General features: G+C 37.4%; 1 protein-coding gene across 1 annotated transcript in view; it reads left to right on the top strand.

Moving 5' to 3' along the window:
• Nucleotides 1-9,841, top strand: part of clcn6 (chloride channel 6) — a 52,263-nt gene extending 42,422 nt beyond the window's left edge. The window contains exon 24 of the mRNA XM_015337044.2: nucleotides 9,429-9,841. The gene's annotated coding sequence lies outside the window, so the exon portion shown is untranslated. The remainder of the gene's footprint in view (nucleotides 1-9,428) is intronic.
• The last annotated feature ends 6,853 nt before the right edge of the window (nucleotides 9,842-16,694 follow it).

The raw sequence follows: 16,694 nt of genomic DNA on the forward strand, positions 1-16,694 counted from the left end.
ATATAGAGGTTCCATTCTGTTGTGAGCTTCATATTGTAAGTAAAGTAATTTCTAAACTAAATGTGATGCATAGTTTTGAGTTTTTAGAAATGAGTTCCCAGTTTTTAGAAATAAATTAAAAATTATTGGAATAAAAATTGTTTTAAATAGAACAAGCTTTGAATATGTCTGACCTACAGATTAAATGAAAATGTATTTTCTGTGTTTAGGCATGCTGCTCATATTCTATTCTCTTTGAGTTTAAATTTAAATAAATTTCTAGGAAATTACCATTTCTAAGCCTTTAAATAAGCTTTCCTAAAATATGTTTTAGTAATTCCAAGTACATTGTAAACCTCTTCAGTCACTGTTACACTTTTTCTTTAGTTCCTCATTAAGAGGGATTGTAATGTCTCTACAAGAATAGTGAAGGTGAAATTCTGATGTCCCTAATGCACACTTGTTGATCAAAACATTTATATACCTGTCCATCCTTCATATATATATACATATATATATACATATCCAAACAACAGAGTCATTACTGCATACTGAATTAATTAATAGTCATCAAATAAAATATTTCTACCTTTTGGTGTTTTCAAATACCAATATTAAATAAGGTTATTAATGTCAGAGTATTGGGGAGTTAAGTAAATTCCAGGACATACTTATTATGTTTCATGAAGGTATATTTTATAAGGTTTGCTTTTAAAATGTATTTGTGCTGGAAACTAGGAGCAAGACCCATCTTGTGGCTGAGAAACATACAGTGTGTAGGTGTGATACTGCTATTAATTTCCAAATAGACATGAGCATTTCCAGTGTCTTGTTAATCTTCTAATAGATAACATGCCCAGATTTCTGAAAGATAGTGCATTTTATTTCATTTTCAGTTAAAGACATATCCATGGAATTGAAAATGTGTTCCTCAGTCACTGCTTCTTATCATCATTGCATTTTCTCTTTACCTACCCAAGTTGTCAAAGACTTCCATGTGGTGCTGAACATTTTGGAGTGTTTATTTAAACTCTCTACAGTTCCCTGAAGAAGCACATTTCCCTACAGCAGAGTTTTTGATCGGCTTACACACTGTGCTGAAGGCTTCTTCTAGCATTCCACTGAATGTTTTCCTGATAGTGGGTTCGTAGCCATGGATACAGAACTGTATCTTCACTTAAAGTTTCTGAGGACTTTTGAACTTGGCTACCACTTTTTATTGTGTAATACCCTGGAGGCCTCATGACATATAACTAAGAAGTGCTCATCACTTCCCTGCGTTGGAGAAGGAACCAGGGCTGTGTTATTTACGTGTCTAACACTGTCTTCTCCATGTATACCTATCCCCCCCAGTGCTGTATGAAAAGCACTTTTAACCTTTTATTCAATACTGTACTCAGTGAACTTGTTTGATCCAAGTCTGAGCCCTGGGCGTGATATGAGCAGAGGCCTCTTGAGTGAGTTTGCTAGTTTCAGACACGAAAAAAACACGACTCTTTCTTCACAAGCTGGAATGAGAATTTGCATGGTCCCTTTAAAAGTATTATTCCTACTGGTTGTTATAGTTATTAACCAAGTCTAACACTAAATGATGTAGTAAATATCCTTAATATAATTTCTGTGAATGTTTCCACCTGGTCTACCTTTATAATATTCACACAAACACAATCTACAGTTCTACTTTTGCAGTCTTTTTGTACAGCTCGAAAAACCTACTCAGTAAGAAAATACTGAAACATACATAGATTCCCTTGGTGTACTTTTATAGGGCAGGCTGTTTGAAACTTTCAGTTTTCTTCTAGAAAGAGCTTGGAGGCACTTTCACAGCGTTCTGAAGAATTTGAGCAAGTGTGGTTTTTGCATGGGTACTCAGAAGAATACATTTATACAAAGGGTAATAAATGAAAGAAGGCTATTTGACTCATCTGATCTTTTCAGTTGCTAGTAGCTCATGGATCAGAGAATTTCATCCAGCTGTTACTTAAATGAAGCCAGGCTATCAGCTTTTACCATTGTGACTCTGCAGCTTGTTCTGTACTCTGGGACTCTGTTTGCTACTCGCTGGTATTTTCAGTAGCTTTCTATATTTCCTTTCACCACGCTGTTCACAATTTCTTCTTTCACAAGGCACGGCTCATTGAGCATCTGCGTCCAGATGATTTAGTGCTGTGCTGGTAATTAGCATGTTGATGAGGGAGGGAGTCGCACTGCTCATTTTTTGTCTCGGTGTGGGTCACTGCATCCTTTATGTGAAGGTGACTGCTGCCCATGGGCTGGAGGAATGCAGAACATCAGGCAGAGAAGGAGCCTTGGTCAAGAGAGGCTTTTTATAGAACGAGGAAGGGGTTGCATTTTCCCAATCTAAGAGAGACTCTGTGGTCTAAACTTGGATTTTTTGTAACTGAACAGAGCTGATTAAACAAATATTCCAGTTAAATATTTAAACATTCCTTTTTCCAAATTGTTGCCTAGTTTTGTTTAATTTTGCATGATGGATCACCGTGCCTACAGTATGCATTGACTTTGTATTACCCTCAATATTAGAGATATAAAGTTTGCATCATTATACATATGATTATCCAGCTCTGGAATTAGTTGGTTTTTTTTGTCAGAATTTCAAAGTGCATGTGTTACATTTTGCCGTCTCACTGTTGAAAGTGATCACTATGACTTCAGCATGACATCAATGGAATAGTCAGTGTCTTCCATTTTACTGCTGCTGACGTGGGCAAAGGTGTGGGTTCATCATTAAGGTGCTGGTACTGCATAATGCCATGGCGCATGATTGAAAGCAATGACCCAGGCTGATTTGGGGCAGGGCATTTCCGATCACAAGAATTTACAACTGGCCACATTCATCACATCCAGCTGGTACTGATGGCCTCAAAAGAGACAAGGGATGCTTTAATTAATTTCAGTTTTAATAGAATATTACCATCAGCTGTGTCTCCTTACTAAGGTATTAATTGAAATGTAGTCAAGAAAATGAATGTCAAACTCAAAATGTTTTTTTTTAGATTTTACGTCTTTTAAATAAACGGTTTATGTGTCTTTAAAAGGATTATGTAATGCAGAATAAACTAACTCTGACACCTTTTACAAAAGGTAGTAAAATGTTGTTTGATAAAACTTTATCCTTTCCTACAGTACAGATTTAAGTCATGGTCCTCAAATTACTACCGCTCAACAGTTCTCTGAATACGAACTTTCATGGCAAAGTTTCGGTTTGGGATGAATTAACAAGAAAGCTGTGTTTGCAGACAATGTTGCACTGCAAGAATTAAATTCACATGATTGCTCCCTGTTGCAAAAGGCTGCAAAATGTCAATTAGCCCAACTCTGGTTCCATGCTGTGTGGTAAATTTGATATCTTGAAGTTAATTACTCATCATTTGCTGGATGTCTTTGTCCTGCTGGGGATGGTACGCTTCATGGATGGGCAGGACCCTCTCACTGTAGGAAATGGATTTCCTGAGGAACTAGAAAAAAGCATACTCTCTCCTCGATTTTGGGGACAGCCAAAAGTCACTTGGCATCAGGTACATTCTAATATGCTCTAGTACCACAGTGATAAATGTTAGGGAAACAGAGTGCAAGTATGGTTTTTAACACATTAGCTACTCACTGTGGAACCTCCACATTGGTTAAATTGTAAATGATTTACATAACTTACAGTGTTGATTTTCTTTGGAACTTCAGCTTGTTCCAACTACTGTTTTTTATTTTTTTTATTTTTCCATTCTGTAGAATTTGTCAAGCAGTGAGATCTGGATCAGTTCAGCCAATGTGGCCTTCATGTTGAGAGGACTGAAATGTTTCAGGTTCACATTTGAATGCATTTCTTTCATCTGAATGCTAAATTGGTCACACATCCTGTTATGTTTAATTGAAAAGCAGGCAAAGATTCTCGGAAAGGCTCTATTTCCATGGTAGTCCAATGGTCATTAACATAGTCAGGTAAAAATTTTACTAACCTGGCCGAACCCTGCCAGTTCTATCTTTGCAAACATGTCTGGCTGAGGAGTCACATGCTTCTGTGACACTAAAGACCTAATTTTTCCCTGGATGATGTTGCTGTAGTTCTGCTTTCTTTTACCTTTTATGCTATATTTTATTCCTCAATATTTTACAGTCTTATATGCAGTTATCATGATGTATGCATGTGCAGTAAGCTTTTTGAAAGGCAGTAAGATGTACATGTAGGAATAAGTGAGAATAAAATCCTGTGTTGGCAAGACCCATCAGACACTACAGAGGACTGGCCCTCATGTCAGTGTATTAACAGTGAAATGGGACTAATTGAGAATTCTGCCATAGTACTGCATGTTCTAAGGTTAGCTGCTCTGTTAACCTCATATTACATTAAATAAATACAGCTTTTTCATTGTTATGATTTACTGCTAAGAGACTTTTGAAGTTTTATCTTTTGCACTAACATCCTCCTACTTGAATTAAATTGGAATTCTAATACTAATCTACTGAATATTAATAGCTATTTCACTGGTTCAGAATGCAGACTCACATCTGTTTCTGCTCTTACCTTTATAATCACACATATCAGGTAAGACTTGCTGTGTACTCTATATTCTCTCTCCACTGGTGTACCCCAAGGTTCTGTCCAGGTTCCCATTCTGTTCTCCTCCATGCCTGATCCTAGAGTCCTCTCATCTCCTCCCACTGCTTTTCCTGTCATTTTTATAATGACACTGCTCAAATGTCCCTCACATTTCCTTTCACTGATACTAATACCTCCTCCCATATCTCACAGCCTCCTCCTCCTGAATGCACGTCCAGCATCTGAACTTTATTTGCTCTATGTCTGGCCTTTCCTTCTTCCCTCTCTTTTCTTCCTCCCTTTGGACTTCTCCATCTCTTTGCCTCTTCACTCCGCTGCCACCCCCTCCCCTCCTCCTCTGCCAGCAATCTCAGTGTTGACCCCTCCCCTCTCTCTCCTGCTGCCAACACACTTTGCACCCAATCCTCAGCAATTATTCTGCACAGCACCCAGTCCCCTCCCTCACCCTCTGGCTCATATGGCTTATCCAGAATTATTTGGCTTTCTCATGCTGCTGTATTCCTCCTCTACTCTGATTATGATTATTTGTGATTTTTGGGCTTGTATCATTTTAGCCCTTTGAATGGCAAGGAACCCCTACCTTGCCAATCTTGCACTATCCCTACCTTACACTGCAAAATGAATCAAAAAGTAAATTTCAAGATTGTGAAGTAAAAAATCAAACCAACTGCCTATTGCAGATTGCAAGACCAAAATGTGAAATGTGGTTATGATGTCTATGATGTTCACAGAGGTTTTACTGGAAACCAAGCTTTAGGCGCTTGATTTCCAATTTAAGGATGAAAGTTTTAATTAAATTCATGTTGAAGGATATGACTACATCTGTCCTCTTATCCAAATACAAGAAAGACTTGAAATAAAAAAACAACTACACTTGCTGGTGGTATTTTACAATTTTCTTGCCGACAAAAACAGTTGAGTTTTTAAAATTTAGTCAAAACTAACCAACTTTGATTTTTAGAAAGTTCAAAACAGAACTGTGTTGACAGAACATATTAAGGGAAACCAAATTATACATTGAAACATGGTATAACAGAAGGAGTTAATTGCGAAGCTGCTTTCACAGTGTTTAACCCACTGGAAAGTCTAGCAGTGTCTAGTTTTTAGGAAAGGGCTTCAGTCTGGTCTCTTTCAGTGCAGCAAGGCTTTCAGACCATAATCAGACCTGCAGGTCAAAAGGACATTGAAGGATAAAAGCAGAATCTCACACTTAATTACGGATAGGAAGAAGGACCCATAGCCACTGGGTTTGCAAACCTGAGCTGTCAGCACTGTCTTTGCACTTCATTATTAGATACTGACTGTCTTATCAAAACATACACTGCTTAAACCAGGAAATAAGTAACCAGTTCTTCTGGAATTCATATAACTTAATTCTAATATCTCTTCAGAAATGTCTATATGAATTTTACTCTGTGCAATTTTAGACATTCTCTTTTTAGACAATATAACCATGAATACAGACAGGATCCAAAACGTCATAGCACCACAACCTTTCATATGAAATTAGATGAATTACATGATTTATGTACACCTAATCGTGGAACTCTAGAGTTTTAAGTACTCCAAGGATATGGTAAAATATTCTGGGTTGCAGTTATTATTCATTAATACAAAAATCTTTAATGTTCTGCATTGTACTCCCAATGCAGTAATGATGAATCCAAAAACACTGCTTCATACTGTATCTGTAATTCAGTAGTGATACCGGTCTATAGTGTTTGGTAATGTAATTGTGAGTAAGAGGTTATAATAGTCTACTGTGCTATATTGTCATCGTCTCCATCTGATCACAAGAGTTCACAAGTCTGTTTTGGCACTGGGACCTCATGTTCTGCAATCCTGTTCACTAGGGACCTTCCATTTTAAACTGACTTCCACACAAATCACAGTAAAGCCCATTAGAATGCTGTAATGCTGATATTAAAAATAAAATATTCCAAAATGTTGTGTATACAAATAGATTGTAGTGTCAGCTCCATTTGCTTAACTAACAAATTTCCATTCATGACAGGAAAAACTATTTCTGAGCATTTCAAACATATTTGCTGATCTCGTGGTGAAGTGTTTCTGAGGATCCACTAAATGGTCTCCAAAGATGCCATTTTAAAGCTTGGCAATAACCAATTTAAGTTGCTAGTTCCAATAATGATCTGTGCGTCTGTGTTTGTATTTCCCCTGTGATGGACTAGCATCTCGTCCGGAGTGACCCTAGATTGGATAAAGTAGTTAGAAAATGGATGGATGTTACAATTACATTTCGTAGCCTTTGTACGTTTTTTGGGAACTTTTTAATAATTATTGGAACTTTCCCTACTTCTAATGTGCATAAAGGATACAGATTTCTTGTTTTGGGCAGGGTGGTGATTATTATTGATGAGATGAAACCAGTCATCTGTTTTCTTCAGTAGGAATTAGCACCTGATTTATTAATAAAAACAATCACTTTTTATCAAAGGTGAAAATAATATGACAGCAGAACTGATTAATAAAGGAATAAGGTAATATTCAGATATTTGAACTATTAAAGTTTCTATTGAAAATCTTTATAATTACATTTGGATAAGAAAGGTTATACTATTATGCATATCTGCATAACTGTTTTTCCTATGTGTTTGCTTCATAATCAAGCTTTAATAATAAAACAAAATCAGTGTTAATGTGTGGAATAGGCAGAAGAGCCTGTCTGTAGCTGCTTTGCAGCATTTGTTTGTCATAACAGAATGACATCTTCCATTGAGAGCAAATCATAAATCTCTGATATTAAATAAAGGGCATTCTAGAACAATACTCACCTCACCTCAATATCGAAGAGAAGAGGACTTGCAATCTTCTCCAGTGATTGAGTGACATGCTGTGGGCTGTGACTCCTCTTAGTGTTGGTTCCAGATAACAAGCAGCTCTCCTATGTCTGTTGTCATCTCTTTAGTGTCAGTAGCAATGCTTTAGATTAAAAAAGACATTTAAGACACGTGCATTTCCCCGAGAATTCAGCTCAAATGTGAATGGAATTAAATAGTATTTATAAAAGACAGCTTTACTCAGCAGCCAGCTCCCTGTTAATTGTACAGGTTGATAAACAGACAATTTGTTTTTTTCCAAATATCTCAGTTGTAACAGTGGTAACAGTAATTTAGTTGCAGGTAAAAGTTATGCTCTATGATTAAGAGAGCATGAGAAGTTTGCTGATTCTTTTTTCTTCAGAAAGCATTAGGAAAGATGGGTTTTTAATTTCTCTATCTCTTAGATAGTCACTGGATGTGGAGACTTTGAATGAAATGCACACTGACAATTTTGTGGCTGCAGCAAAACACCCATTTATACATGTAATTCCCAATTAAAACACTGTTACAAGCAGAGACACTCCATTACTAATTCAACAGATGACAGAGTACACAAAATTTCATGCAGCATATCACAACAGTCTTGCAAGATGTGATAACCACAAAACACTGTGTATCACAGATCATATTTGATTGAAATGTTTAATAGATTTAATTAAAAAAATTCTTAATTTTACAGCATAAATAATCCATTGTAGTATATTTGTCTCTTGTATGTATAACCTATATATTATCACTCTGTATCAAAGGGTATTTTCTATATATTGTCACCTTCTCTAGTGTCATGGGTGTTGTTTTTTTCATTGGTGTTGAAGTGTTAAACTCCGGGTTAGACATTACATCATATCAACCACATGGAGAAAAACAGACACCCACATGACTGTGAATCAGTTTATGGCACTGTTTTATTTACTGTACCTGCATATCACACTGCATAGCCTGTGTGTGCCCTTTAATTAACACCCAATATGTTCATAAAGAAGAAGATGCTACACTACTCATGAAAAGACACAAGTCAATTTCCCTTTTTTAGACCCATAGCAGGAATTTCTTTAAAAGGCTTTGTTTCTGTTGTAGCTCAAATGCTTAAAATACCATTAAGGGTGATAGGAATTTCAGAATCATGTAGGAAAAAAACAAAGATAAAGACATGCAAAATATATTTTTTTTTCAGATGGTTATGGGTTCATCCAAACTGGGAACATTCTGGAGTTAAAGCTGAGTTATAAAGGGACAACTCAGTAGTTAATTACTGTACATTCAAGGAATCAAATGCATTTTTGGTGACGTTTTAGAAATTTAAGAGAAAGTAAAGGAAATTGATTACTTTGTTAACTGAGTAGATACACATACAGTATACATTCAATGCACACATAACAGAAGTTCAGTTCAGTCTGTTCAGTCAAGGGAGTCCAAATCCATCAGCTGAAACTTAAGTCTTAAATTCAGATATACGTTTCATGTCACAAATTCAGTTCGTTTTTTACAATTCATCCATTCATCGTTATGAAAAATATGTTTGTAACGGTACCGTGAATTCAATGTGATGTGTGTACCCTCCTGTTTCATTCAGGCTCTCAAGTTCCAGTGTTATGTCTGGGAATTTATTGTCTAAATACCCACATGCTTACAAAATTATCAGGTTTCCTCATCACACAGGGATGACAGTTGATGCCTGCAGGCAGGTTGAATTTGTGAATTTAAAGCGAACTTTCTCATTGTTGTTCAACTGTAATCACTTCAACACTATCTAACATTCACTAAATTCACTATAGGTAACTTACTTACAGGGGGTAAGTTTGTATGTTTCTTAAACATTGCCCCTAGTCTTTTGATTAATAATTCAAATGATCTTTTAAACTATACTATATGTTGACTACTGTATTGGAAGATGTAAGAAGGGAGTTGCTAAATGACCTCTAAAGACGTGGCAGAGCTGCAATTCTTGGGCCAGTTCAATTTGTCCACATTATGGTCTTGTCACCAACGTGTCAGTGACACCAGACACCTCTGTATCTTGGATTCCTCAGGGATAGTGGTGTGAAGTGGCTGGGCGCGTCTCCCATCAGTCATCTGGGAAGCTACATCATACTGTAGCTCGTGGCTCCGGAAGGAATTTCATTCCACACATCTGAAGTCGATGAAATCAGCCCATTGTATTCTCTCTCCCAGCTCCTTTAGAGAACAGTAAGTCCACCTTTAGATGTACAGTGACCGCATCTGATCATTTTAGCTAGTACCATATACAGTACTATCTTTTTGGCAGTTTTAAGGTAGTATAAAGTAATTTTATTATTTATGTACAACAGACACACATATTTCATTGCTAGTATACAGTATAGCAGTTAATTTAACTAAAGTGTTCCACAATCCTGTAGTTTTGTATTACTTCCACATTTGGATAAAGTCATATCAGAATTAAGCATAAGGAAAATAACATTGTAGCATTGGAGTGGCAGTAGGTGATCAATGAATGATGCCTATGAATTCCATTCTCTTTAAAGAGGACTTTAACAGGAGATATTCTTTGCTCCTTTGTTGCTATTTGTGGGAAAACTGTAAAAGTAGTGTTTTTTTAGCTCTGAGTAGTCTTTTACACATCATCTCAGAATAAAGGTGCAAAGTGAAGTAAAACCACTGATATTCACATAAACTCATGATGTATTTGAATATTTCTTGCATCTTCAGGGGTATAATTCCACGGGCAACAAATATGTGAAATTCTCAATGTTGTCAAATGGTTATCTGTGAGGTTCTAATTATCAGCTGATATGATGATTCAGTATGGAAGTATGGGAAAGCTCAGCTGCTCCATCCATCCATTGTTACCATTTCATCCATTTCAGGCTCTCAGGGGAGCAAACATGTACTGTACACCCCATGCAGACAGCACCCGAGGTCCAGAACTGAACCCTGTGTCACAGTATGGCAAGGCAGTAATGCCAATCTCCACGCCAATAGGGCCACCCAAGCTTAGTGTCTGAAGCGCAGAAATAAAATTTAACTGAATATACTTAGCTGTGAAGATGGTACATGTAAATAGGCAACCATCTAACTTTCCAAAGACAACTTAAATACTAACATGTCTGGTCAAGAATATTTCCAGAAACATTTACTGCCTACCTCTAAGTAGTTTCCATGCTGAAAGCACAAGGAGTCTTGAATACCTAAAATCTGTTTTAAATATGAATGGAGGGGAAAATATGTAACTACCTCCATTAATTAGCTGTTTAGAGAGAAGTCCCACTAAGAAGCCCTAAGCTGCTACATGAATGTGAAAAAGTGCAGTCTGTGCATCATTAAAATCTCTTTAGTGTCTGTAATCCGCTCTCCATTAATCTCACAGAAAGATCGATGACATATCTGCAGGGCACATTGACTCCTGTAGTGACTAATGAGTGATTAACACTCTGGGAACAAAAACAAAACAAAACTGAAGCAGAGACTCCACACCCACCAACACTTCTGCTAAAACAGATAATTCTCCTTTTCAATGGTTGATTTTTCTCTGCAATTGCCTTTAAAAAAGAAACAGAGAATTATTATAAAAAGAACCAGAGCTTTTGCTTTTCTTTTGTCTCTATACCTGTGGCCAATAAGAAAGGTGTTCTTCCAAGCTAATGGCCTCCTGTGTTTCAGGCTCCCACTGAGATACTTTAAATAGTACCAGAAGAACTTTGGCACTAATGGGAATTAACCAAGGAGCCAACATAAAAACCTGTCTGTAATTTGCCTTTTTCTGTTGCTTTTGAACTTCTTACGGAAGCTTTATTGTAATAAGCTTCTACCCTGCACCCCTTGTGTCCATTCACTGCGGTCTAAGTGGTCTCCTTCCTTTCACTGCCCTTTCTCTGTTGTTGTTTTTAAGCAGCACCCTCCATTAGCTGACATAATCTCTCACGCACCTAGCTGTGTACACGAGCCCAGTTTTACACAAAAGACGGGAACTGACGCTGAGGCCATGTCTCTGTGCTGAAGGTGTTGTTTCCCAGTAGTTGGCAGCAGTGCGTGTGTACCTTTTTGGGATCCGAAGCGTGGCTATCTTTGGTTGTGGAATGCAGGCGTTGCCCTCGGCCATGACATCATACCACAGCATGATCCACAAGAATCACCTAAAAGGGATATGGGTCAATGGAGCACACGTACAGGAAAGAATGCAACAGCTCAGGTTTATTGAGAGAAATCTGGGATAGGGTTGCTGTAACAAACCATTCTGAAACTGTTCAAGAACATCCAAACCTAACTTAGTTTACTAACAAGATCAGACTCCAGCTCCAGGAGTTATTCTAAGTGAACTTAATGGCTCCGTCATCAGATAACTGCGTCAGCTACCATATTCTGATTTTTATCTGCAATCAGATTTAATCATCTAATTAAATGTATTTCTATGCCTCACAATGTGGATTGAGTCTTTTTTTCTCTTATTGCTTAGGAGATTTGTTTATTGAACTCTAATTTGTAAAGAACTGGCAGTAGAAGTGTTTTTTATGCAATCCAAAGAAAGTTCTCTGAAAAGGAAGAATGCAGAAGTCAAAGAAGCTTGGCATAGGATTGTACTGTACAGAATATTGGGTACACTGACCATTAGGGTGCGGTTGTATAGCTGACTTACTGGTCTGAGGTAAAGTCTATGTTGTAATCCACTCTCTGTCATTCTCCACAATCCAAGATGGAAGATTAACCTCTTTGATGGGAATAAATTACTCCTGGAAAATCCTAAATTCCCTGGGTGCGTGGATTAGCGTGAAGCCTGAGTGTACAATTTCATGTGATTGGAGCAGAAGATGTGATCTTACTGTTCCTGGGCCCTGGCAATCCTCAGGTTTGACTGTAATAACTCAGGAGCACTTGAGGTGATGTAGATGTCTTGTGGGGTCACACACAGAGATCGGCCCATTGTTGGAATTTCTGGTTTGATGAATCCATTGTGTTGGTATATGTTTTCCTCAGAGACTTATTCTCTGCTAATTTACTTGCCTCTTCATGTTTCTATTTATTTCAAAGACTGAGAACTGATATTTGAAGTGGATTTAAAACATTGATCTCAATTTACATCAAGTAGACAGGGTTTGATACCAAACATTTAATTTTCTATATATTGGTAAAGTTGAATGAAGCTTTATGAAGGATCTGGGAAGTGATCTTTCATTCATATCCTAATTAAAAACAAATGTTTGTGTTTCCAGAAATGTTCCTAAGCTACTGTATTTTCTTTTTGTTTATTGAAGCTGGTTAGTTGCCATTGTGTCCCTGTTGTTGTTTTTTTTTTAAACATATAGTTTTCAGGAAAACAAAGTGACAGAAAGGAATAAGAAAAAACAGGATTTCTTCCCCAGCCCTCATTCTTTCAGTTGTAAGAGAAAGTTATTTTGATTGCAGCTTGTTAGTTATCACATCGAGGGCTCTTTCTGGACACCCAGAAACAAAGTAAAACAAAACAGTGCGAACCTGATGCCCTGAAATCACCCATGTCTGAATATCATTACTCTCTGGGTGTCGACTTCTGCAGTTACCTGAGTCCTAATTAAAAGGCTGGTTTTCTCTTCAGTGACACTGGCTCAGCCAGTGGGGGGAGCAGGGAGTTGGTGTATGTCGTTATGAATCATTGCCCAGGCAGGCATTAATATTCCAGGAGAAAGCGATGATGTGGGCATCAGGGAGACAGTGAGAGAGGGCTGATGGCAAGACAATAATCAGATAGCCTCTGTGGCAGCTTTATTATCTAGTGGAATGCACTGGGAGTAATTTCCACTAATGATTTAGCCAGTTTCCACACCTCAGGAGAAGTGAGTGTCACTGACATGTGGACGGGCGACCCCAGCAAGCAGATGGAGTAAGAGGAAGGATTTTAGAGCTTTCTGGGAAACAATTCTTCAGTTCCAATCCACCTTTATTTAACTGGTCTTCTCTGTGAGCAGGGTGCACGTGAGACAGGACTGGGACTCAGCAGGAGTAGTTAAGCCTTTGGCCCCGAAGTTGGTAAATGGGGAAAGAATGTGATTAGTAAAAAACAGGCTGGGCATCTGTAAATGACACTTACGAAGGAGTATTTGGCTCCAGTCCAGCTGCACAGAAAGATTTATTTATAAACAGACCTCACTGCTCTTGCCTTTTTAATTTCAAGTTTCTTTTTGAGTTGAGTAAAAAAACCTCATAGGACAAGTTTGTGGTACACACCAAACCCTCTTACCACCTGATGATGATGTTTGCCAGTACTGAAGCACTGAAATCTCACAGGCAAGGAAGACACTGCTATTTTTAATTCATTTATATTTGTGTTGTATTTTTCATTCATTGAAGACCATATAGGGTCATCAAGGGCAGTTTCCTTCATGTAATTAACTTGGAAAACCCATGAACATTTTTCGGAATTTGCCAGTAGAGACTTTAAATCATTCTGCTCAAGTATCTGTGTAACACTGTACCATTTGTGAATAATAATAAAAATAATTTCTTACACTTATAGAGCTTTTCTGGACACTCCACTCAAAGTGCTTGAAAGGTAATGGGGACTCCCTTCCACCACCACCAACAGATGGAAATGTACATTCATGTTCATGTCTCTTAAATGTGTCCTGAGTTACCACAGGCATGTTGCGACAGTGGAAGGACTGCAAGATTTTGTGAAGCATTCTTCATCAAATTTTAATTTCAAGCTGTGAAAGATGAAGATAGAGTTTATAATAAGCCTAACAGTATACATCAGACTTCAGAATTATTCACAGAGATTGACCCTCAAAAATAGATACAGGTAGGCTGAACGGCTTTATGCAGTGCTGTTTAGCTCTGCTGTTGTATATGTATTGTTCAATTACATGAAAGTGTGGGGTCAAGCCAAGCTTAGCATGGACTGCTTTCAATAATTGAAGCAAATCATCCATCATCATTAAACAGCATAGGTTACAGAAGAAGCAGTGGGGGGGAAATGGAGCAAGTGGTACTCATAAATAATACTCCTTAATGGGGTTTCATTTGTCAGGGAGAAGTAGCAATTGTATTAAAGGCAGACCTATGAAAATGTCTGCTTCCATGTTTCAGAAACCACTTACAAATCCACTTTATCCAGGATCAAATGTTTTCTATCATCCATCAAAACCTTTCATTTCATGCTAATAACTTTCTAGCATCAAAACTTTGGAGTTCAAAGTCCCATGGTCAGACTTGCCAGAAAGTAGATTGATAAATGACAATGTTCATATGGGATCTTGCTCAATAAAACTCAAAAACTTTGGCTTCTTTCCGATAACAGTGCATTTTCTAACCCTTGTGTTAAAACAATATAACATTTTTATTGTTTGTTTTAAAGACCACAGTGTTTTGAATGTTATACAGAACATGGGAAGTCATGCTACATATACTAGTACTACTATACATTTACCTGATTGTTTTTTTCTAATTTCCTAAACATTTTTATGTTCCATAAAGAAATTATCTACACATACACCTGCATACTCAAAAATGCATCTAGACTTGCTAATCACAACTATTGAATGAAATGTAGTCAAAATATTATCAGTTATAGCACACCATTAAAAATCTGTACTCATTTTCAATTCAAAATTACACACACATTTCATTGTGGGGTGGGGGGTTATTTATTTTTAACACAGACGGATGATTAAGAAAGAATGGAGCAAGCCCTGAAAACTAACTGCACTCTCTGAAGTGGAAAGCATAAAACACAATACTGCCCTCTAGTAAGATCACTAGAGAACAACTGGTTTTAACAGTCTGACAGCAGGTGATTTCCTAGAATCAGCTTTAAGGACCATTTCCAAAGGATTTCCTCTAACATTGCTAGAGGTGAAGTGGAGTGGAGGCGGTGTAATTCTCAGGATCTTTCCTGCTCTGCCTTGGGAAACTCCCATTCCATTGGCTTATTAAAAACATTCTGTGCCTTTTATTTGTGCAATAAAAGTGTCTAGTGCTAGTGTGAGCCGGCTCAGTGCGGTAAGAGCACAGTAATGTGACAGCAGTATGTGTCACATAAGAGCTCCGGCTATGCTGGCTTTTCCCAGCTCCGCGGTGTGACAAGCCAGGTCTGCTGAAAACTTGAAGTGCTTACAGGACATTAGCTCCAAGTCATATGATGTCCCTGTGCTGTCACCAGTCTGAGAAAAATCCACCTCATTTGTGTCTAATGGGCAAGATATGACACTTTATCAGAAAGGTTACATATGAGGAGATACTATGGACCCCCTTGTGTGCTTAGCTGCCTGTATCCCCTCTCATCCAGCTGTTCTAGCAGGTGAGATTCAATAACATGATAAGGGTCCCAGTCACTAGATTCCATGATACTGTGTAGTGTTACCTATTTTTACTCTTTAACTCCTGCTCTTAATTTACCCTTGTGTGCATGGGTGCTGGTTCGGATCTATTACATTTGTTCTCAATTGATGGGCTTTGATAGAAATAGAGTTCAATTATATATCCTTCTATGCAGGTTTATGAGAATATTCTGGTGTTTGCTAGCTTGCTTGTGCACACATTTGTATCTGTACCTCCACCACCTGTAGCAACTAGCAGGAACGGTCTTTGACTTTAAAAAAAGTTTTTTTTTTAAGTTTCCAGCATCCATGAAATACTACCCGTTGTATACTTGAGCTGTTTGTGTCTGGGAAACTTACATTTAAAAAGTCAACCATTACGGATACAACAAAGAATCATTTTTTCTTACCACAGTGTCCACTAATTGTTGCAAAAAGGCTTGTGAACTGACAAAGCTAAAAAATAAAGGAAAAAAATGTGTGCAGGTGTGAGGAGTTATTAATTATTATAATTCCTTATGGTTTTAATTGTATTAGGCTTTCAGACAGTTAATAATACTTCTTCTCACCAAAATCTGTTGTAGGTACAAATGCTGTCCTACACAAAGTGTTTGTGTAGTACTTTTGAGAGAAAAGAGGAACGAAATAGCTAACTGGCGCCCTCTCCTGGCGTATAGGGCGTACTCACCCAACAATGGCGGTGCTTTTGTATCATTGTCCTCTGAATAACATCTTTTTGTTAGCTCTGACAAGATAAGATATTCTTTCAAGCCAAAGATGGCGAATTCAAGTAGAGACCGTGCTTCATGAAACAAATGATGTTTATTTACAAAGGTGAAATGAGAAGCACACAATTGGTGATTAATGTGTATCTTTGTTCTAATAAACAATATTCTTTTAAAATGTATTCTTTTCTTTTAGAATGACTTATGTTTAGAATATATTCTTTGTATTTCTGTGATTGACTGTTTTTCAATGATAAATAAGTAAACAGATAAAATATTATTTATTATTGAATTATTGTTCCAG

The sequence above is a fragment of the Lepisosteus oculatus genome, chromosome 25, assembly GCF_040954835.1.
Source record: "Lepisosteus oculatus isolate fLepOcu1 chromosome 25, fLepOcu1.hap2, whole genome shotgun sequence".
Classification (NCBI taxonomy): Eukaryota; Metazoa; Chordata; class Actinopteri; order Semionotiformes; family Lepisosteidae; genus Lepisosteus; species Lepisosteus oculatus.